The sequence below is a fragment of the Dromiciops gliroides genome, chromosome 1, assembly GCF_019393635.1.
Source record: "Dromiciops gliroides isolate mDroGli1 chromosome 1, mDroGli1.pri, whole genome shotgun sequence".
Taxonomy (NCBI): Eukaryota; Metazoa; Chordata; class Mammalia; order Microbiotheria; family Microbiotheriidae; genus Dromiciops; species Dromiciops gliroides.
The window spans coordinates 549,032,132-549,049,196 of NC_057861.1; the positions used below are offsets into that span (position 1 = coordinate 549,032,132).

General features: G+C 37.6%; 1 pseudogene; it reads right to left on the minus strand.

Moving 5' to 3' along the window:
• On the minus strand, positions 1-15,165 carry LOC122751557 (annotated as a pseudogene).
• Positions 15,166-17,065: the final 1,900 nt, after the last annotated feature.

Below are 17,065 nucleotides of genomic sequence, written 5' to 3' on the forward strand. Positions count from 1 at the left end.
CTAGTTCAAGAGCATCTCTGGAGCAAGAGAGAGAACATTGACTGCATTTAACACAAGCCCAAAATCCACCAGCACCGTATTGTCTCTAAGAGACAGCACATGGTCCCAAGTAGAGTTCAGAAACTCTACATTTACCTAAAGAGGACAGCACTCATGAAGCAGACAACCTTCCATGCCTAGTGTGCCACCCACAATGACTTCCCCCTCCTGATCCCAGTCTTTTTTCCTCTTCTGATAGAGGTGGCTCTTACACACTGATCAAAGTTAATTGGCTAGCATCATTCAATTACATTGCTTGACATGACCTGGTCCATACTAAAATGAGCTATTCATCAGGGTCTAGTGCAAAGACAAACCCCCTGAGGGCAAAAGCACTTTAAAATAGGCGTGGTTTCAGCAGGAAAGTAGGAGGGGAAGGGGATAAAGAGGGAGGGGTAAAAGAAGGGAGAGCAGATTGGGGGAGGGGGCAATCAGAAACAAAAGTCTTTTGAGGAGGGATAGGGTGAAAGAAGATAGAAAATAGAGTAAATATCATAGAGGAGGGAATAGGATGGAGGGAAACAGTTAACAATAGTAACAAAACATTTTTGAAGCAGAGGCAAGAGTAAAGTAAGATGATGATGATGGATTGATGGATTGATGATTGGATGAAGATGAGAATTGATTGGTGATTGATGAGTAGGACTGATTGATGATGAGGAGGATTAATTGATGAAGATGGGGATTGATTGATGATGAGGAGAATTTATTGATGATGGTAAAATATATGGTACTTACTTTGCTGGGCTATTGTGATGAAAATTCTTTGTCAGGTATAAGATAGTATATAAATGTTATCTATTACGGTTGTTGCAAGAATCAACCTTATGGGTTTATTGGAAGGAAATCTCTCTCTCTCTCTCTCTCTCTCTCTCTCTCTCTCTCTCTCTCTCTCTCTCTCTCTCTTTTTCCAAAGAGCCCCTTGAAGAGGTTAGCAAATATATTCCCCATGTTCCAAGTTTGATGTTTTGAACGTTGGCAAAAGAAACTTTCCTGCTCTTGAGCCTCAGGCTTCCTTTCTCCTCACCCATGAGAGGCTGCTGCTCCTTCTTTTTATCCACTCTCCAGGCATTGGTTTTGCTCCCATAAGATGGCGGCTCCTGATGGCAGCCCCGTCAGTGCCAGGGAAGGCCATGATGGGGGCTGGGTAATCCGCGGGCTGTGTCACCAATTCGAAATCTCTCTTTAAGGTACTATATAAATGTAGTTTACTATTAAATGGTGAGCAAGATGCTATCAGAAAAACCTGAAAAGACCTATGTGAGCTGATGCAACATGAAATGTACTGTATACAAAATAATAGCAATACTGTAAGATGATCTGCTATAAATGACTTGGTTATTTTCAGCAATGCAAAGATCCAAGACAACTTTGAAGGTCTTAGGAAAAAGGCAGTCCATCTACAGAAAGAGAACCGATGGTGAATGAATACAGATTGAAGCATAATTTTTTTTGTTGGTTCCTTTATCTGAAGTTTTGTTTTTGTCTGTTTTATTTCACAACCTGGCTAATGTGAAAATGTTTTGCATAACTGCTCATGTATAGCTTATATTGAATTATTGAGTTCTTGGGGAGGTGAAGGGGGGAGGAAGAGAATTTGGAACAAAAAGTCTTAAAAAATCTTGATGTCAAAACCAAAACAAAACAAATAGGTGTGGTTTGTATCTCCATTCTTCACTGAGCTAGTCACAAAGAACCTTATCTCTAATGCACTTTTGGGCTGGTTCCGAGAGACCAGCCAGAGTTCCGGAGTTAAACCTCTGAGTGTGGGGGAGGGGGGTCCCTGGGTTCCCCCCAAAACCCATTATTAATAATTATTTTTTCACACTATAAAAAAGAATAAGTTGAACTCTCTCAAAAAATGGAAGATCATTGCAGAATGAGATAGAAATCAGAACACATGGTATTACAAAAATTTTGTGTAGTTTTGAACTTATTATACTTAATATTAAATAAAGACTTTTGGGATACCCTGTATGTTCTTTACAAGAAACACATTTGAAACACAATGATTAACATAGAATTAAAATGAGTAGCATGAGCAAAATTGTTCTAGAGCATAAAAACCTCATTAATAAGTGTAAAAAAGCAGAAATATTTAATAATCTTTTACTGAATGAAATACAACAAATACTATAATCAAAAAAGGACCTTTGAAGAAATTATTCAATTTAAATAGAGAAGAAATTATACAATTCTAAAGAATTGTCAGGTCAAGTAAGAGATCTCACCAAAGAAATGGGCAGCAAGGAGACAACACACCAAAATTTTAGGGGTACAACCAAAACAGCCCTTATGGGAAATTTTACATCTTTAAATTATTTCATAAACATAAGAAACAAAGAAAAGATCAATGAATTGGTCATACAACTAAAAATTCTATACCAGTAAGAAATTAAAAACCTTAACAACTAAATGTCATAGAAATTCCAAAACTCAAGGAAGGTATGTAAAAAGATTAGAAATAAAAATGGTACCACTTAATTGAGACTCAAAACTCTTAGCTGGCTTAAAAAATAATTTTAAAAAAGATAAAGTATTAATTAACTTGATTTTAGAAATAGATAGAGAAAAACCAAATCATTATTACCAAAAATGTAATATGAAAATTCACAACAAATGAAGGCAGAAATATTGGAAATTATTTTACACAACTATATGCCAATACGAGTGATATGTTAAATGAATTGGACTAAAATTTACAAAATGATAATATTCCCAGTTTGACAAAACAATAAATAAGCAATTTAAATTATCTTAACAAAAAAAATTCAACAAGTCACAAATTAATTCCCAAAGTAGGTGGGAGGAACCAGAACCAGATGAATTTATAAATGAATACTTTCAAATATTTAAAGAACAAAAAATTTTAACATTACACAGTTTTACAAAAACGTGAAAAAAAGAGACCTTACCAAACTCCTTTTATGATACAAATATGGTCTTTTTATCTAAATCATGGATAAACAAAGCAGAGAGGAAAAATAAACCAATATCCCTAATCAATATCAAATTATAGTAATATATTCAGTATGGATTTATGCTAGTAAAGCAGAGCTGGTTCAGCATATGAAAACTATATAATAAACCATGTAAATAACAAAAAATACATAAATAAAATTTCAAAACAAACTTTTGCTAAAATAAACTTTTGGTTACACTAAAAATACTGAAAAACATTGGCATAAGTAGATATATCAATAATATGTTAATATTTATCTAAAACTTAGAACCACCACTATATAATCAACAATAATAAAACAATGACTTTTAACATTACTATCATGTAATATTGTTCTAGAAATGCTAACTATAGTGATAAAACAAGTTTAAAATGAGGGAATAGGCATATGCAAAAAGGAAACAAAATTATCATATTTTGCAGATGATATGATGGTCTATTTAAAGAGCCCTAGAGATTCACCTAAATAATTAATTGAAAAAATAACCAGCAAAGTTGCAAGATGTAAAATAAATTCACATAAATTATTAGTATTTCTGCACATTACCAATATAACTAAGCAAGAAGAGTAATTCCATTAAAAACAACCACAGAATATATAGAATATTCCCATAAGTTGCTAAACTACATATGTCCTCTGACCCAGCTTTGTCAGCTAATAGGCTTATATCCCCAAAGAAATAAAAGAAACAAGGAAAGGACTCATATGTACAAAATATTCAAAGCAACATTTTTATTATAGCAAAGTACTAGAAACTAAGGGAGTGGGAATTTCATCCACTGGGAAATTGCTGAATAAATTATGGTGCATAAATAGATTGGAATATTTATCATGGCATAAGAAATGACAGAAGTCATGGATTCAGAACAACTTGGGAAAGTTTACTTGTACTCATGCAATTAAATGAGTAGAACCAGGAAAATAACTTAAACAATTATTAAAACATTACAAAGAAAAACAACTTTGGTTTAAGAACTATGATAAACATAATGACCAAGCACAATTCCAGAGGACCCGTAATGAAGCATGTTATCCTCCTTTTGATGGAGAGACAATGGGTTAGACATGCAGACATATTTTCATGGATGAGTAATGTATAGATTTGTTTGACTATGCTTGTTGGTTGTTTTTTTTTTTATTTGAGGGGCAAGAGGAATTGTGGGAAAGAAGGAAGTTGATAAATTATGCAAAGAAAACAAGAAAAGATCGATGAAACATTTTTTTAAATACTATTAGATGGGACACTAATACACTGTTGGTGGAATTGTGAACTGATCCAATGAATTTGGAGAGTAATTTGGAACTATACTCCAAAATCAAACTGTGTTCACCTTTGATCCAGCAATACCTTTACTAAGTCTGTATCCAAAAGAAATTTTTTCAAAAAAGGGAAAAGGACCAATCTATATGAAAATATAGCAGTTGGTTTTTTGTTTGTTTGTCTTGTTTTTTGTTGAGGCAAAGAATTGGTTATTGTCCATTACCTGGGAGATGGCTGAATAAGTTATGGTTATGAATGTAATGAAATATTATTGTGTTATAAGAAATGACAAAGCAGGTGGATTTCAGAAAAACCTGGAAAGACTTACATGAAATGATACAAAGTAAACTGAGCAGGACCAGGAGAACATTGTAAACAGTAACAGCAAAATTGTAATGGTGTTCAACTATTAAAAACTTAGCTACTCTAATCAAGAAAATAATCCAAGATAATTTCAAAGGACTCAAAATGAAAAAAGCTATCTATATTCAGAGAAAGAACTGATTGAGTTTGAAAGTTAACGAAATCATAATATTTCTGCTTGTTTTCTTTTTTTTTCATTTTTTTCCTTTGGGTCTGTTTTTTCGTTCACAATATGACTATTATGAAAATATGTTTTATATGATTACACATATATAACCTATATCAAATTGCTTACCCTCTTAGACAGAGGATATGGGAGGGAGGGGAAATAGAGAAATTTTGAAACTCAGTTTTTTTAGAAGAATGTTAAAAATTGTCTTTACATTTAATTTTGAAAAAATGAAATACTATATAAAAAAGAAGTTAAATGCTAGTAGAGAATAAGAAATTCAGAGAAATAGAAATGAGACAGCTTTAAAACTATCAATCATTTAGCAATTATTTATTAAGTACCAACTATTTGCCAGGCACTATGTTAGGCTCTGGGCATTCAAGTACAAAGAATGAAACAAATCTTTCCCAGCACTTAGCACAGTGTTAGGCACATAGTAAGCTCAATAAATGTTGATTGATTGCTCACAATGGGGTTACATTCTAATGGGAAAGACAAGTGAATATAAAAATATGCAGCATATATATAAAGTTGTCAAATATAAATATATACAAAGTTGTTAAATAAATACAAGATAGTTTGAGAGGGATAGCACTAGCATTTAGTATAATGAGGAAGAACTGGTGTCCAGCAGTATCCTAAAGGTTGTGTTTTTTGTCCTTCAATCTTTTTTTTTTAATTTTTATTTTTTTTTAGTGAGGCAGTTGGGGTTAAGTGACTTGCCCAGGGTCACACAGCTAGTAAGTGCTAAATGTCTGAGGTCAGATTTGAACTCAGGTACTCCTGACTCCAGGGCCGGTGCTCTATCTACTGCGCCACCTAGCTGCCCCTTTGTCCTTCAATCTTAAAGAGAACCATGAAAACAGGAGGTAGTGTCATGACTTGCAGTGAACTGGATTTAAGTGAGGGAAAGCTGTGCAAAGTTACCAGCCTCACTCTCTCCTCCAGAGCCATCTGGGTCCAGTGTCAAGATATACATCAGGACAACCCTGATTGAGGCAATCAGGGTTAAGTGACTTGCCCAGTGTCACATAGCTAATAAATGTCAAGCATCTGAGGCCAGATTTGAACTCAGGTCCTCCACAGCACAATAGTATATCATCACAATCTTATACCAGAAGTTGTTCAACTGTTCTCCAATTGATGGACACCCCCTCAATTTTCAATTTTTTGCCACCCCAAAAAAAGCAACTATAAATATTTTCATACAGATGAATCCTTTTCATTTTTCTTTGACCTTTTCAGGATACTGACCTAGTAATGATATTACTGGATCAAAGAATAATAACTTTTTTATCTTTATGTATATAAAAACACTTTGTATCTTTACATGTATAAATGTATGTATAAATTTTATGTTTATTCTATGTATATTTTTATATATACTTCTTGTCTTGTCCAATAGAATGTAAGAATACTGCAAATAACAGTTGTTTCATTTTTCATATTTGTATTACCAATAGCTAGCACAGTGACCTGCACATGAGTAAGAGCTAAATAACCATTTCTTGATAGTTTGGTTGATTCCAGGAATGGATTGGGGAGAGGAGTGCAGAGCATTGAGATAGAAGATTGGAATGTTGAAATTAAGGAACAAAAAGGCCAATTCGGCTGGAATACAGAATGCAAGAGGGGGAATAATAGACAATGTTGTTGGAAAGGTAGGTCGGGGCTTCATTGAAAGCTGATTAAAGAAGTTTCCATTTAGTCCTAGAGGTTGGGCAGCTAGGTGGTGCAGTGGATAAAGCACCAGCCCTGGATTCAGGAGGACCTGAGTTCAAATCCGACCTCAGACACTTGAGACTTACTAGCTGTGTGACCCTGGGCAAGTCACTTAACCCTCGTTGCCTTGCCCACCCCCCCCCACCCCGCAATAAATAAAAATTTAAAAAACCCTAGAGGTCACAGGAAGTTTGTCGAGTTCATCAGGCATGGGAATCACTTGGTCAAAATTACACTTACTGATAATTATTTTGGCAGCACTGTATAGGATATAATGTTGTGGGGAGATTTGAAGCAAGGAGACCAATTAGGAGACTATAATCTAGAAGAGAAATGATGAGGTTTTAAACTAAGGTATTAGCTATGTGAGTGAAGAGAAGGCATAAAATATGAGAGATGGGATGAAACAGCAAGATTGAGCAATTAATTGTATATGAAGGGTAAGGAAGAATGAGAAGTTCAGGATAATTCTGAGAGATTACAAATCTGGGATACTTGAAGCATGGTGAAACCTTGACAAAGTTAAGAAATTTTGCAAAAGGAGACACTTTAACAAGAGTTTGGCTTATATGTGTTAAATCTAAGTTTCTCCTGGACAGTTTGAAGGGGTAGGTCTTAAGTTTAGGGTAGAGACTAGAACTGGATATACAAATCTGGTAATTAACAGGCTGAATTCATTATGTACATTTTAAAAAACAAATTGTACATAATAGAAAAAAACCTTTTCACATATTCATATTTCATATTCCCAATTTGCATCTTTCTAATCAGCTCAAAGCTGGGACTACCCACATGTTCTGCTATTTCCCATAATTCTTGTGAAAAGGAAGTAATATCTATGTTATTTACTGATTGCTTAAAACAATACCAATGGAATGCCTTCTTAACCTTCCTAGGCCATTGTATCATAATAGACTTCTCTTCCTCTCTCATTCTGTACTTCTTAACCAAGACTGAAGGCTCTCTCCATCTTGCATTTGAAATGTTCCCACACAATCCAATTCTCTTCCTGTGTTTACCAAATGTCTCCAGTCACCAGCATTGTCTATATATTGGAGGCTTTATTTATGGAGAAATTTCTCTTCTTCTAAGAAGCATACTTCATTTTTATTTGCTCATTAATTAACAAGATGAGAGGGGTCTGACTGATGTGTAGTAAAGAGTAATGACGGTTTATACATTGTGAATCATGGCATGTCACAGTCTGAACTATTTATAATCAGATGAATGGCATAAAATATGCCACACATGCTAAGGATGAACATTAATATTTAGTATTCCAAGTTAAACCAGAATGATTAATTTGACCTTAACTTTATATCTTGCTTCAGAATTTCAAATCCTCTCACCATTTAAAAGAACTATTAAAACATACTTTCTGAAACATATGTAGAAAGAATTTTTACAATAATAATTTAAACTGTACATTTTTTTCTTTCTGCTTTTAACTCCTTATGGACAGATTAATATGCAAATATTCAAACTGATCTCACATATGTGTGTATTCTCTGAAATGATGCAAACTGAAACCTGACCTTGTCCATTCCTCCTCTTTGATGTCTATCTATCTCCTCCAATTAGTTTAGCATGGAGTGGGGGATGTTGACCTAACATGCTGGAGTTCTTCCTCACTTTCTGTTGATATCTTGAATGTATCAGGTTCTCTGCTGGTCATCCCTTTGGACATATGACCAGACTCCTTTCGTTTTTTTGCTCATGGATTTCATTGCTTAATCAATCACTCAATAAGCGACTAATAAATTCTTAGTATGTGCCACACACTGGAGGTAGAAATAGGAAGAATGAGCCAATTCATGTTCTGAAGGAACTTATATTCTAATAGAGACAATTAGTATGTAGGAAAGTATATAACAAAAAAGGAGGATGACATCCTCTATTCCACTTCTTGTGTGTGTGTGTGTGTGTGTGTGTGGCAATGGGGGTTAAGTGATTTGCCCAGGGTCACACAGCTAGTAAGTGTGAGGTATTTGAGGCCGGATTTGAACTCAGATCCTGACCTCAGGCCCGGTGCTCTATCCACTGTGCCACCTAACTGCCCCTATTCCACTTCTTCCTAATACCTTCTTTCTAGAATACTTAACAAGAATTTATACCTTCAGAGATGATGGCATCCAAATATCCTGCCATTTGGATTATGAATCAATGAGAGACACCTATAATCATATTCTGCTTACAAATGTAAATTCTTATGTCATTTATGAACTTCTATGATCCATATCCTCTTTTTTCACTTCAGATATCTCAAGAGTGATCCTCATGGCAATCACCACACAATAAGGAGCTACTTCTTTTTCAGCTGATGATTTGATTATAATTTTTACACTCTCTTCGAGAGAGAGACTATATAGAATCTGGAACTCAAAACTTTAAATAAAAATATTTATTAAAATAAAAAAGTAATCCTTTCCCTCAAAAAACTTATAATGATATAATGGATATGAGAGAATTACAATGTTACATCTAAAAGGAGCCTCAGATATCATCTAGTCTAGTCTAGAGATCTCCAAGCAATGACTGAGATTTCAGTGGATTTCCATTAACACTAGAGCCTTAAATTTACAAGATGGTTGCTGCTACTACATTCCCCTTTCTCATTTAACTTGCATTCAATTTCAGGAATCTAATCATAATGGTGAGGCTGAATGATATTTACCCAATCAGGTCACTCAACCCCATTAAAAGTAAGGGATAAGATGTTCAATCAATCAATCTCAATCATAGGTTTAAAGTGTTGAAAGGTCTTTGAAAGCCATGGGATGAAGTTAACTAGAAAAGGATAATTTTGGAAACTGGAATATGAATGGCATTCTAGATAACCTCTCTAAAAAGGAATCATCTAGGTAGTGGTTGCAGGGAATAAGAGGCTTCATCTTTAGATTTATGTCTCCTTCCTGACCCCTTTTGAGTAGAAGAGGACCTTGTGAGTTTCAAAAGGCCAAGAGAGAATGTTAGATTTCCTGTCTTCCCATCACTCTCCTCATAGTATCCCTAGATCATCGGATGCCATTGTCTGCATTGGGAGTCAAGGTTATACTGGAAGTCACTCAATGACAAAGAAACTATAGTAAATCAAAGAGGGGAACTTCATGTGTACTCCAAAGTGGGAAGAAAGGATTCCTAGTAATCAGGAATTGTAATTTACCCCTTTGACACATGTTCTCTCTAAGCCTGAGTGCACTTTCCTCTGGATACTGTATGTACTTAGAATGTCACAGAAAGTATTTCACATTAACTGTTCTTACAGAATCTTCTAAGTTAATTCCTCTTTCTAAAATTGACTTAAGGCTGGATGACCAATAGATGTTCAACTAATAATCATGATGGAAGCACACCAGTAGCATTCAAGACTCATCTCTACTCCAAATCTTCTAGGTTATCCCTAGAAGGTTGCTCTATCCCTGAGGATTGCTCTAGATTTACTCTAGAATCTGAAGCTCATGTGAAAGTGGGAGTTAGGATAAGGTTCTTCAGAGCCTGTCTGAGCTTAAACAACAAGCATTTATTAAGGGTCAAACATATACAAGGTACCTTGGATACAAAAACAAAATTGAAATAACCCTTGTCCTAGAGAAGCTTAAATTCTTTTAATTAAGTGGAGGGAAGGCATAGACCATGTATGCAAATACATATAATACAAATTATTATGGGGCAAAAGAGGGTTCCGGACAAAATGTTCTAGGAATATCTGAGGAAAGAGACAGTTTTAGCTGAATGGGGGGGGGCTACATTTTCAAAGAGAAGAACTCTGTTAGGGACTTTCTGACAGCACCCCCACCTTCTATAACCTTAATATCAAAAATGTGGGGAAGTTGAAAGTATCTGCTACTCAAGGACAGGTTGGGGAATCCATCATCTACCTCTTCTCTCTCATTTGACAGATAGAGAAACTAAGCATTGGAGTTTAAATGACTTCCCAGAGTCACAATCAGACCATTAGAACAATTTACATTTCGATAAGATCGAGCTCATCCACCTCATTTTGCAGATAAGGAAACTGAGTCCCAGAAAAGTGAAAGATCTGACCAGGGACACATAGCTAGTTAATTAGTTACAATTAATAACTTTAAAGAGCTACAGGTTATGATTGTCATTGTTAGCCCCATTTTACAAATGAGGAAAATTAGGCTCAGAGAGCTTTTTAAAAAAAATTTTTTTAAGTGAGGCAATTGGGGTTAAGTGACTTGCCCAGGGTCACACAGCTAGTAAGTGTTAAGTGTCTGAGACCAGATTTGAACTCAGGTCCTCCTGAATCCAGGGGCGGTGCTCTATCCACTGTGCCACCTAGCTGCCCCACTCAGAGAGCTTTAATGACTGCCCAATGACATAGGTAATCAATAGAAGAAAAGGAACTGAAGTCCAGGCCCTCTGGCTCCCAGACCAATACTACGCTTTTGCTATGCTCCCTCTATGAAATGTCAAGGTTTTTGGTTTAATAATGTTCAGTGTTTATAATTCCTTTCAATCACTGTAAGCATTATAGTACTTACTACATTAATGCACTAATTACAAATGAACCTCATTGTCACATGCTAATTACTATTGGAAAGTATTGTCAATTTACTTTTCCATTAAGTAATTTGATAACATACAAATTGCCAGATCCAGAGAAGGAAGAGAGAGAGAGAGAGAGAGAGACAGAGAGATTCCATTGACAGTGACAAACTGTCAGTGGACCTTATATCATTTACATTTAGCCAAGCAAAGTCTTCTGGAGCCCCCAGAACATTACCCACACAAGTAGCATTCTCTCTAGAACAACAAATCTCAAGGGATATTCCTTTCTCTATCTCAGTGATTGCCTTCCCCAACACATTAGAAAGAAATTGAATTCAAATTTTTAATGACATCATAGAATTTAAGGTTGGAGGGAACTTTAAGATCATCAAGCCTCACAGTTTCTTCTGATCCATGCAAGAACTCAGTCTGGCAACTCTGATAAGTGATATTGTAGCCTCTCTTTAAATATTTCCAGTAATGGAGAGCCATTGCTACATAGGTCTGATGGGTTGGAATGGGAAGACAGGGGAAGAGAGAAAAAGAGAGGGTAGTGAGGTATGGTATAAACAGCACCAGATTTACAGAGCACCTGGATCCAATCTAAGCTCTGCTACCTACTATATAATTTTATGGTAGGATCTCAACAGATTAGAAGGATGGGACAAATCTAATATGATAAGATGAAAGCGATAGCCCTCTTTTCTCCATATATTCTCTTGTAATGATTGGAATGACGCCACCTGCTGGAGACTTACTGTAGAAAAGCTCTGCTGTGAAGGAAGGTCTTTGAGAGCAGGACCATGCGTCTTTTCTTTGGTGTCAGGAAGTGACATTTGCTGGTGGGAGGAGGAAGGGGGAGCTGGGCGCTCTGCCTTTTTTTCTTTTTTTCCTGGGGATACTGGTGGAGAAGGGAGCTAGAAATGTGCTCTCCCTTTAATAGATAGGAATCTAGGGCTTTTCTTCTCTCTTTACCAAATTCTTATTCTCCTTAATAAATGCTTAACAGTCTAACTCTTGCTAAAGCTTATAATTTATTGGTGACGACTCATTAGATATTTTAGACAGTTTAGCTAGAACTTTAGCCCTTATATACTCTCATGTCATGATTTCATCAGCTCCTATTGGTTTACTTGTCATCTCTATGCAGATGACTCCCAGTTATATATGTAAATGTATAAATGTATGTTGTATAAATGTATATGTGTGTATTCTAGTCCTGTGTTACCAAATGACTATTGAACACTTCTAACCAGTTGTCTCATATCTTAAATTCAGTATATCTAAAACAGAATTCATTATCTTTCTCTCAAACACACATATCTAGGGTATCTCCATCTATCCACTTACCACAACCTCAGTGTCATCCTTTACTCCTCACACTCCCCTATCCAACTAGTTACAAAATCTTGTCATTTTTATGACCATAACATGTCTCCTACCCACCAATTTCTATCTATTCATACAGTCATTGCCTAATTTCAAGTCCTCATCATCTCTTGCCTGGACTATTCAATAGCCTCTTAAATGGTCTTGAGTCAAGTCCACTCCAATTCCATTCATCATGGCTACTAGTGTGATTTCCTGAAGCAGCAGGTCTAAGCATGTCATCTCTATTCATTAAACTCCATTGGTTCCTTGTAAACTCCAGGATCAACAATAACCTCCTCAGTTTGGAATTAAAAGCACTTTACCATGTCATTCCTTTCTATCTTTCTAGTCTTCTTACATATTATTCCCCTTCATATAATCTCTGGTTCTTCTATATTGACCTAATTGCTTTTCTTCACATAAATGATCCATCTCTCATTTCCATGTTTTGCACCAGCTATCTCTTATACCTAGAATGTTTTCCTTTTTCATCTCTACCTTTTAGAACTCCTGGATTCTTTCTTTTCATTTTTTCTCCAAATTTTCTTGTCCTTTTTATTCTAAATTTGACAAATAACCAAAAAAGGAAAATATTTCCCCATACAAAATAGAACACAAAAAGAGGTTTGTACGTGAAATAGTATAACTATTACATGAAGCTTGTTTTTATAAAATAATTATATAATAAGTCCAACCTATTATTATCACAGTTGTTTTGCTTATTGTGTTTCCTTCAAAACTTCATTCTGCTCTCTTCTGTTGAATTTAAGTTTGCCTTGAGACTTGGTCTCTTTTTCTCACCCAACCTTAAAGTGCAATAGTAATAATCATTCATGGTCCTGATCCTACTTCTAATGGGCACAGAAGTTGACCTTTTCTGTTTCAGATCTAGGCCATTTTGTCCCTCTTAGGTATTAATCCATCAGCCTCAGCCTCCCCAGAAGCAGGGATCAGGTGTATGTGACTTTACCCAACTCACCTGTTTTTTTTAATGTATCAATGAAACATTTTTCTTTTACTTTTTTTTTTTTTTGCAGAGTTGGGGTAGATAGATGGATAAGTACATACATAGATCTATCAGTTTACACAACCACTACCTCCATTCTCCCTTCAAAACCTCAACCCCTCTCCACAAAAACAAAACAAACCCTCAACCTCTCCAAGACACAATTCTTGTAACAAATAATTATAGTCAAACAAAACAAATCCACAGATTCACCCAAATTGTGTTCCCAAAGTCCCAATTCATTGAGCACTTTGGCTCTGTCATCACTCTCTCCCTGCATCTGGTCAGTAGCTTCAACCTCTAGGCTTCTCTGGCTTGTCCCTGGTTTTAGAGCTAGAAGATTTTTGAGAATCGAACTTCTAGACTGAGCTTTTCTGTCTGGACCTCTTCACTGGTGCTCATAGGCTTCTGGAAGTCTTTTTGTGGGGACCTGGCTTGCAAAATGCATTTGCTATAGTTTCTCTTCTTTGATTTCTTGACCATTTCTCAGTTTAGTGCATCTTTTTTTTCAGTTATAAATACACTGTTTGGTGAGGGGGCTTGTTAGAGGTGAGAAGGATCGTTCTGTACACAGATGATCAATATTAATAGACGCTAATTGACCAGACTGGACAGAGACAGACACAGACACAGACATCTTGTACTCTCCCCCCACCCACCCAGCAGAGCATGGCACGGGGAGCCCCTTGATCACGTCCTGGGTTTGGAAACACTTGGTCAACGGGCGGGATGGCTGGCGAGGGGCAGGTCCTCAGTGGGAGGGGGTGCCGAGTGCCAGGCGATGCCCTCAGAGCAGGAAGAGGGGCACCCTGGAATGGGCGCTTGTGGCTTTGAAGTCCCTGGGAGAAGCCGAGGTGGGCCTGCTGGTCTCCACACACATCGCTCAGGGCCTTGCGGGCAAACTCGGGCAGCACTAAGGCCGCACGGTGGATGTCCGAGTTGTAGTATTTGAGGTTCATTTTCTCTACTTGTTCCTGGGTCAGCTGCTGCAACGGCTCCCGGAAGTTAGTGCTCGGGATCTTGCGGCAGAGCATGAAGCCAATCTGGCCGCTGGGGTAGGTGGGGATGGTGCAATAGGCGTATTCCACCACAGGGAACAGGGACTTGCAGAAGTGACTCATCTCCTTGATGAGGTCCAGATGGTCCATTGGCACTCACCCTGACAACCGAGGATCCCATCATCTCTCAGGGCTGTCTTCATCAGCTGGTAGTAAGACTCTTTGAACAAACTCTCGGCAGGATCCATGGGGTCCGAGGAGTCGGTGATGATGACATCGAAGGCGTCCTGGTTCTGTTGCATGAATTCAAACCCATCGCGAACGTGCAAGGTCAGCTTGGGATTGGAGTAACCCACGGCCATGCCCGGCAAATACTTCTTAGAGACCTGGATCACGTCCTCGTCGATCTCACACTGGGCCACAGACTCCACAGATGGATGCTTCACTATCACCCGAAGGACGCCCCCGTCCCCACCACCAATAATGAGCACCTTTCGTGGGCTGGGATGACTGCAGAGGGGCAGGTTGGCAATCATCTCCTGGTATGAGAATCCATCCCTCTCTGTGAACTGGATGACTCCATCCAGCACCAGGACGTTGCAGTAGGTCTTACTGCGGAATACCAGGATCTCCTGGTAGCGGGAGCGCTGGTGGTGGAGCAGCTCGTCCGTCTGCAGTGACATGGCCTGGCCCGGCCACAGGCTGCACGTCTCCCGGAACCAGCCCTCGCGAATGCCTGGGGGCCCGGACTCCATGGCGGGGCCGGGGGACGCACAGGCCGCGGTAGCCGCAGCACAACGGGGCCTGCAGCGCCCGCCCGTCTGCTCTCCCGCCAGCCCGCGCCACAGCCTAATACGGCGGCCTAGTTTAGTGCATTTTTAAAGCAAATCCTTGTTGGGATTGTTGTGAGAGTTAATATGTTTTGAGGCAGCTAGGTGGCGCAGTGGATAAAGCACCCGCCCTGCATTCAGGAGGACCTCAGCCTCAGACACTTGACACTTACTAGCTGTGTGACCCTGACCAAGTCACTTGACCCTCATTGCCCCACTTTAAAAAAAAAAAAAGGAGAGTTAATTTGTTTTGCTCCCACTCACTGTACCATTTTGAGGAATCTCTCCTGACTTTTTTCAAGACTCAAGTATTACATTCTACCAGGTGCCTTCTCCTGGCCATAAGTGCCTTTACCTCTGAGATAACTTGTAGACTCTATAGGAATTTTGTATATACCTATTTAAATCCAGATCTCCCCAATTAGACTGTAACCTCCTTGAGGCATCTTTTGCATTGTATCTACAACATTTACCACTTATCTCACCTCTGGTACATGGACTTGCAGAGACCTTTTCAGAGAAGCTCATCTACCTCTGATGCCCACCTTTCACCCAACTCTCCCAAGTGGCTTGAAGAACCTGAAGCACGAGCAGCGGCCATACCCCATGAAATCTTCTCAACAGACTGGCTAAACCAGATTGAAGGTAACCAACAGGTCTCAAACTCATAAGCAAGTTAGAGGGAGGTCTATGCCCAAGCATGTAAAGACTTCCTCAGGTGGAATGGGCTGATGAGAATCATTTGTTCCAATAGCTGTGAAGGTAGCTGAAGCAGGCACTGTGGAGTGCTTAGAACTTGGTCAAGCATCAAAGACAACGTCATCCACTGCATCAAGGGCCATGTCCACTTGTCTTGATTTTTGTCTTGCCACTGGACTTGGATGACTCTGAAAGAGATAGTGAGGCTGATGACTTTCCAACTCTGCCTCTTTTCCAACTCTGTCATATTTTTATTATACTCTTATGGGAATGCTTGTTTTATTCCATAAATGAAAAAGAAAATTAAAAGAGAAAAAAGGGAGGGGGGAATAATCTAGGTTAAAGGTGATAAGGACCTGAATAGTAGCTTTGTGAGTAAAGAAAAAGGGATCAGATGTGAGGGATGTTGTGATGAAAGAAACAGCAAGATTTGGCAACTACTTGGGTATGTAGGTTAAAGAAGAATGAGAAACCCAAGGTAAAGTAGGACTACAAATGTGGAAACAGTGTTCCTTTCAACAGAAATAGCAATATTTAGAAGAGGGGAGAATCTAGAGGGAAGGATAATGAGCAGTTTTACAGTTATTTTAATTTATTATGTCTCTTTGACAAGAAACTGGCTTCTCTCAGTAGAAGAGTGATGTCCTAAAGGTTCGAAATGAATCAAACATTTTTAGACAACAGCAGTGTGTGAATCTGTGCCAGCTGATATCGAGTTTCCTTTGTCCAATGGGCAATTGAAGATCTTTGGGGAGAGATTCAGGCTGGATACATAGATATAGAGGTCATCTGCATTGGAATGATAGGATTTGTTTGCTTGTTTGTTTGTTTGAGTTTTATTGATGCATTGTCTTCAAAGGAGAAACATTTGTATATTATTCTCACTTCATTTATTTATCTATCTATTCATTTATTCATTCAGTTATTTATTCATCCATGCATCCATTAATTAATTAATTTGTTTATTTGTCTATTTATTTATCTATTCATTATTTATTAATGTATTCATTCATTTCTTTAATTATTTGCCTATTTATTATTTGCTTCTGTTTATTCATTCATTCATTCATCCATTTATTTGTTTGTTTATTTACTTATTCATTCATTCATTAGAATTCATTATAAT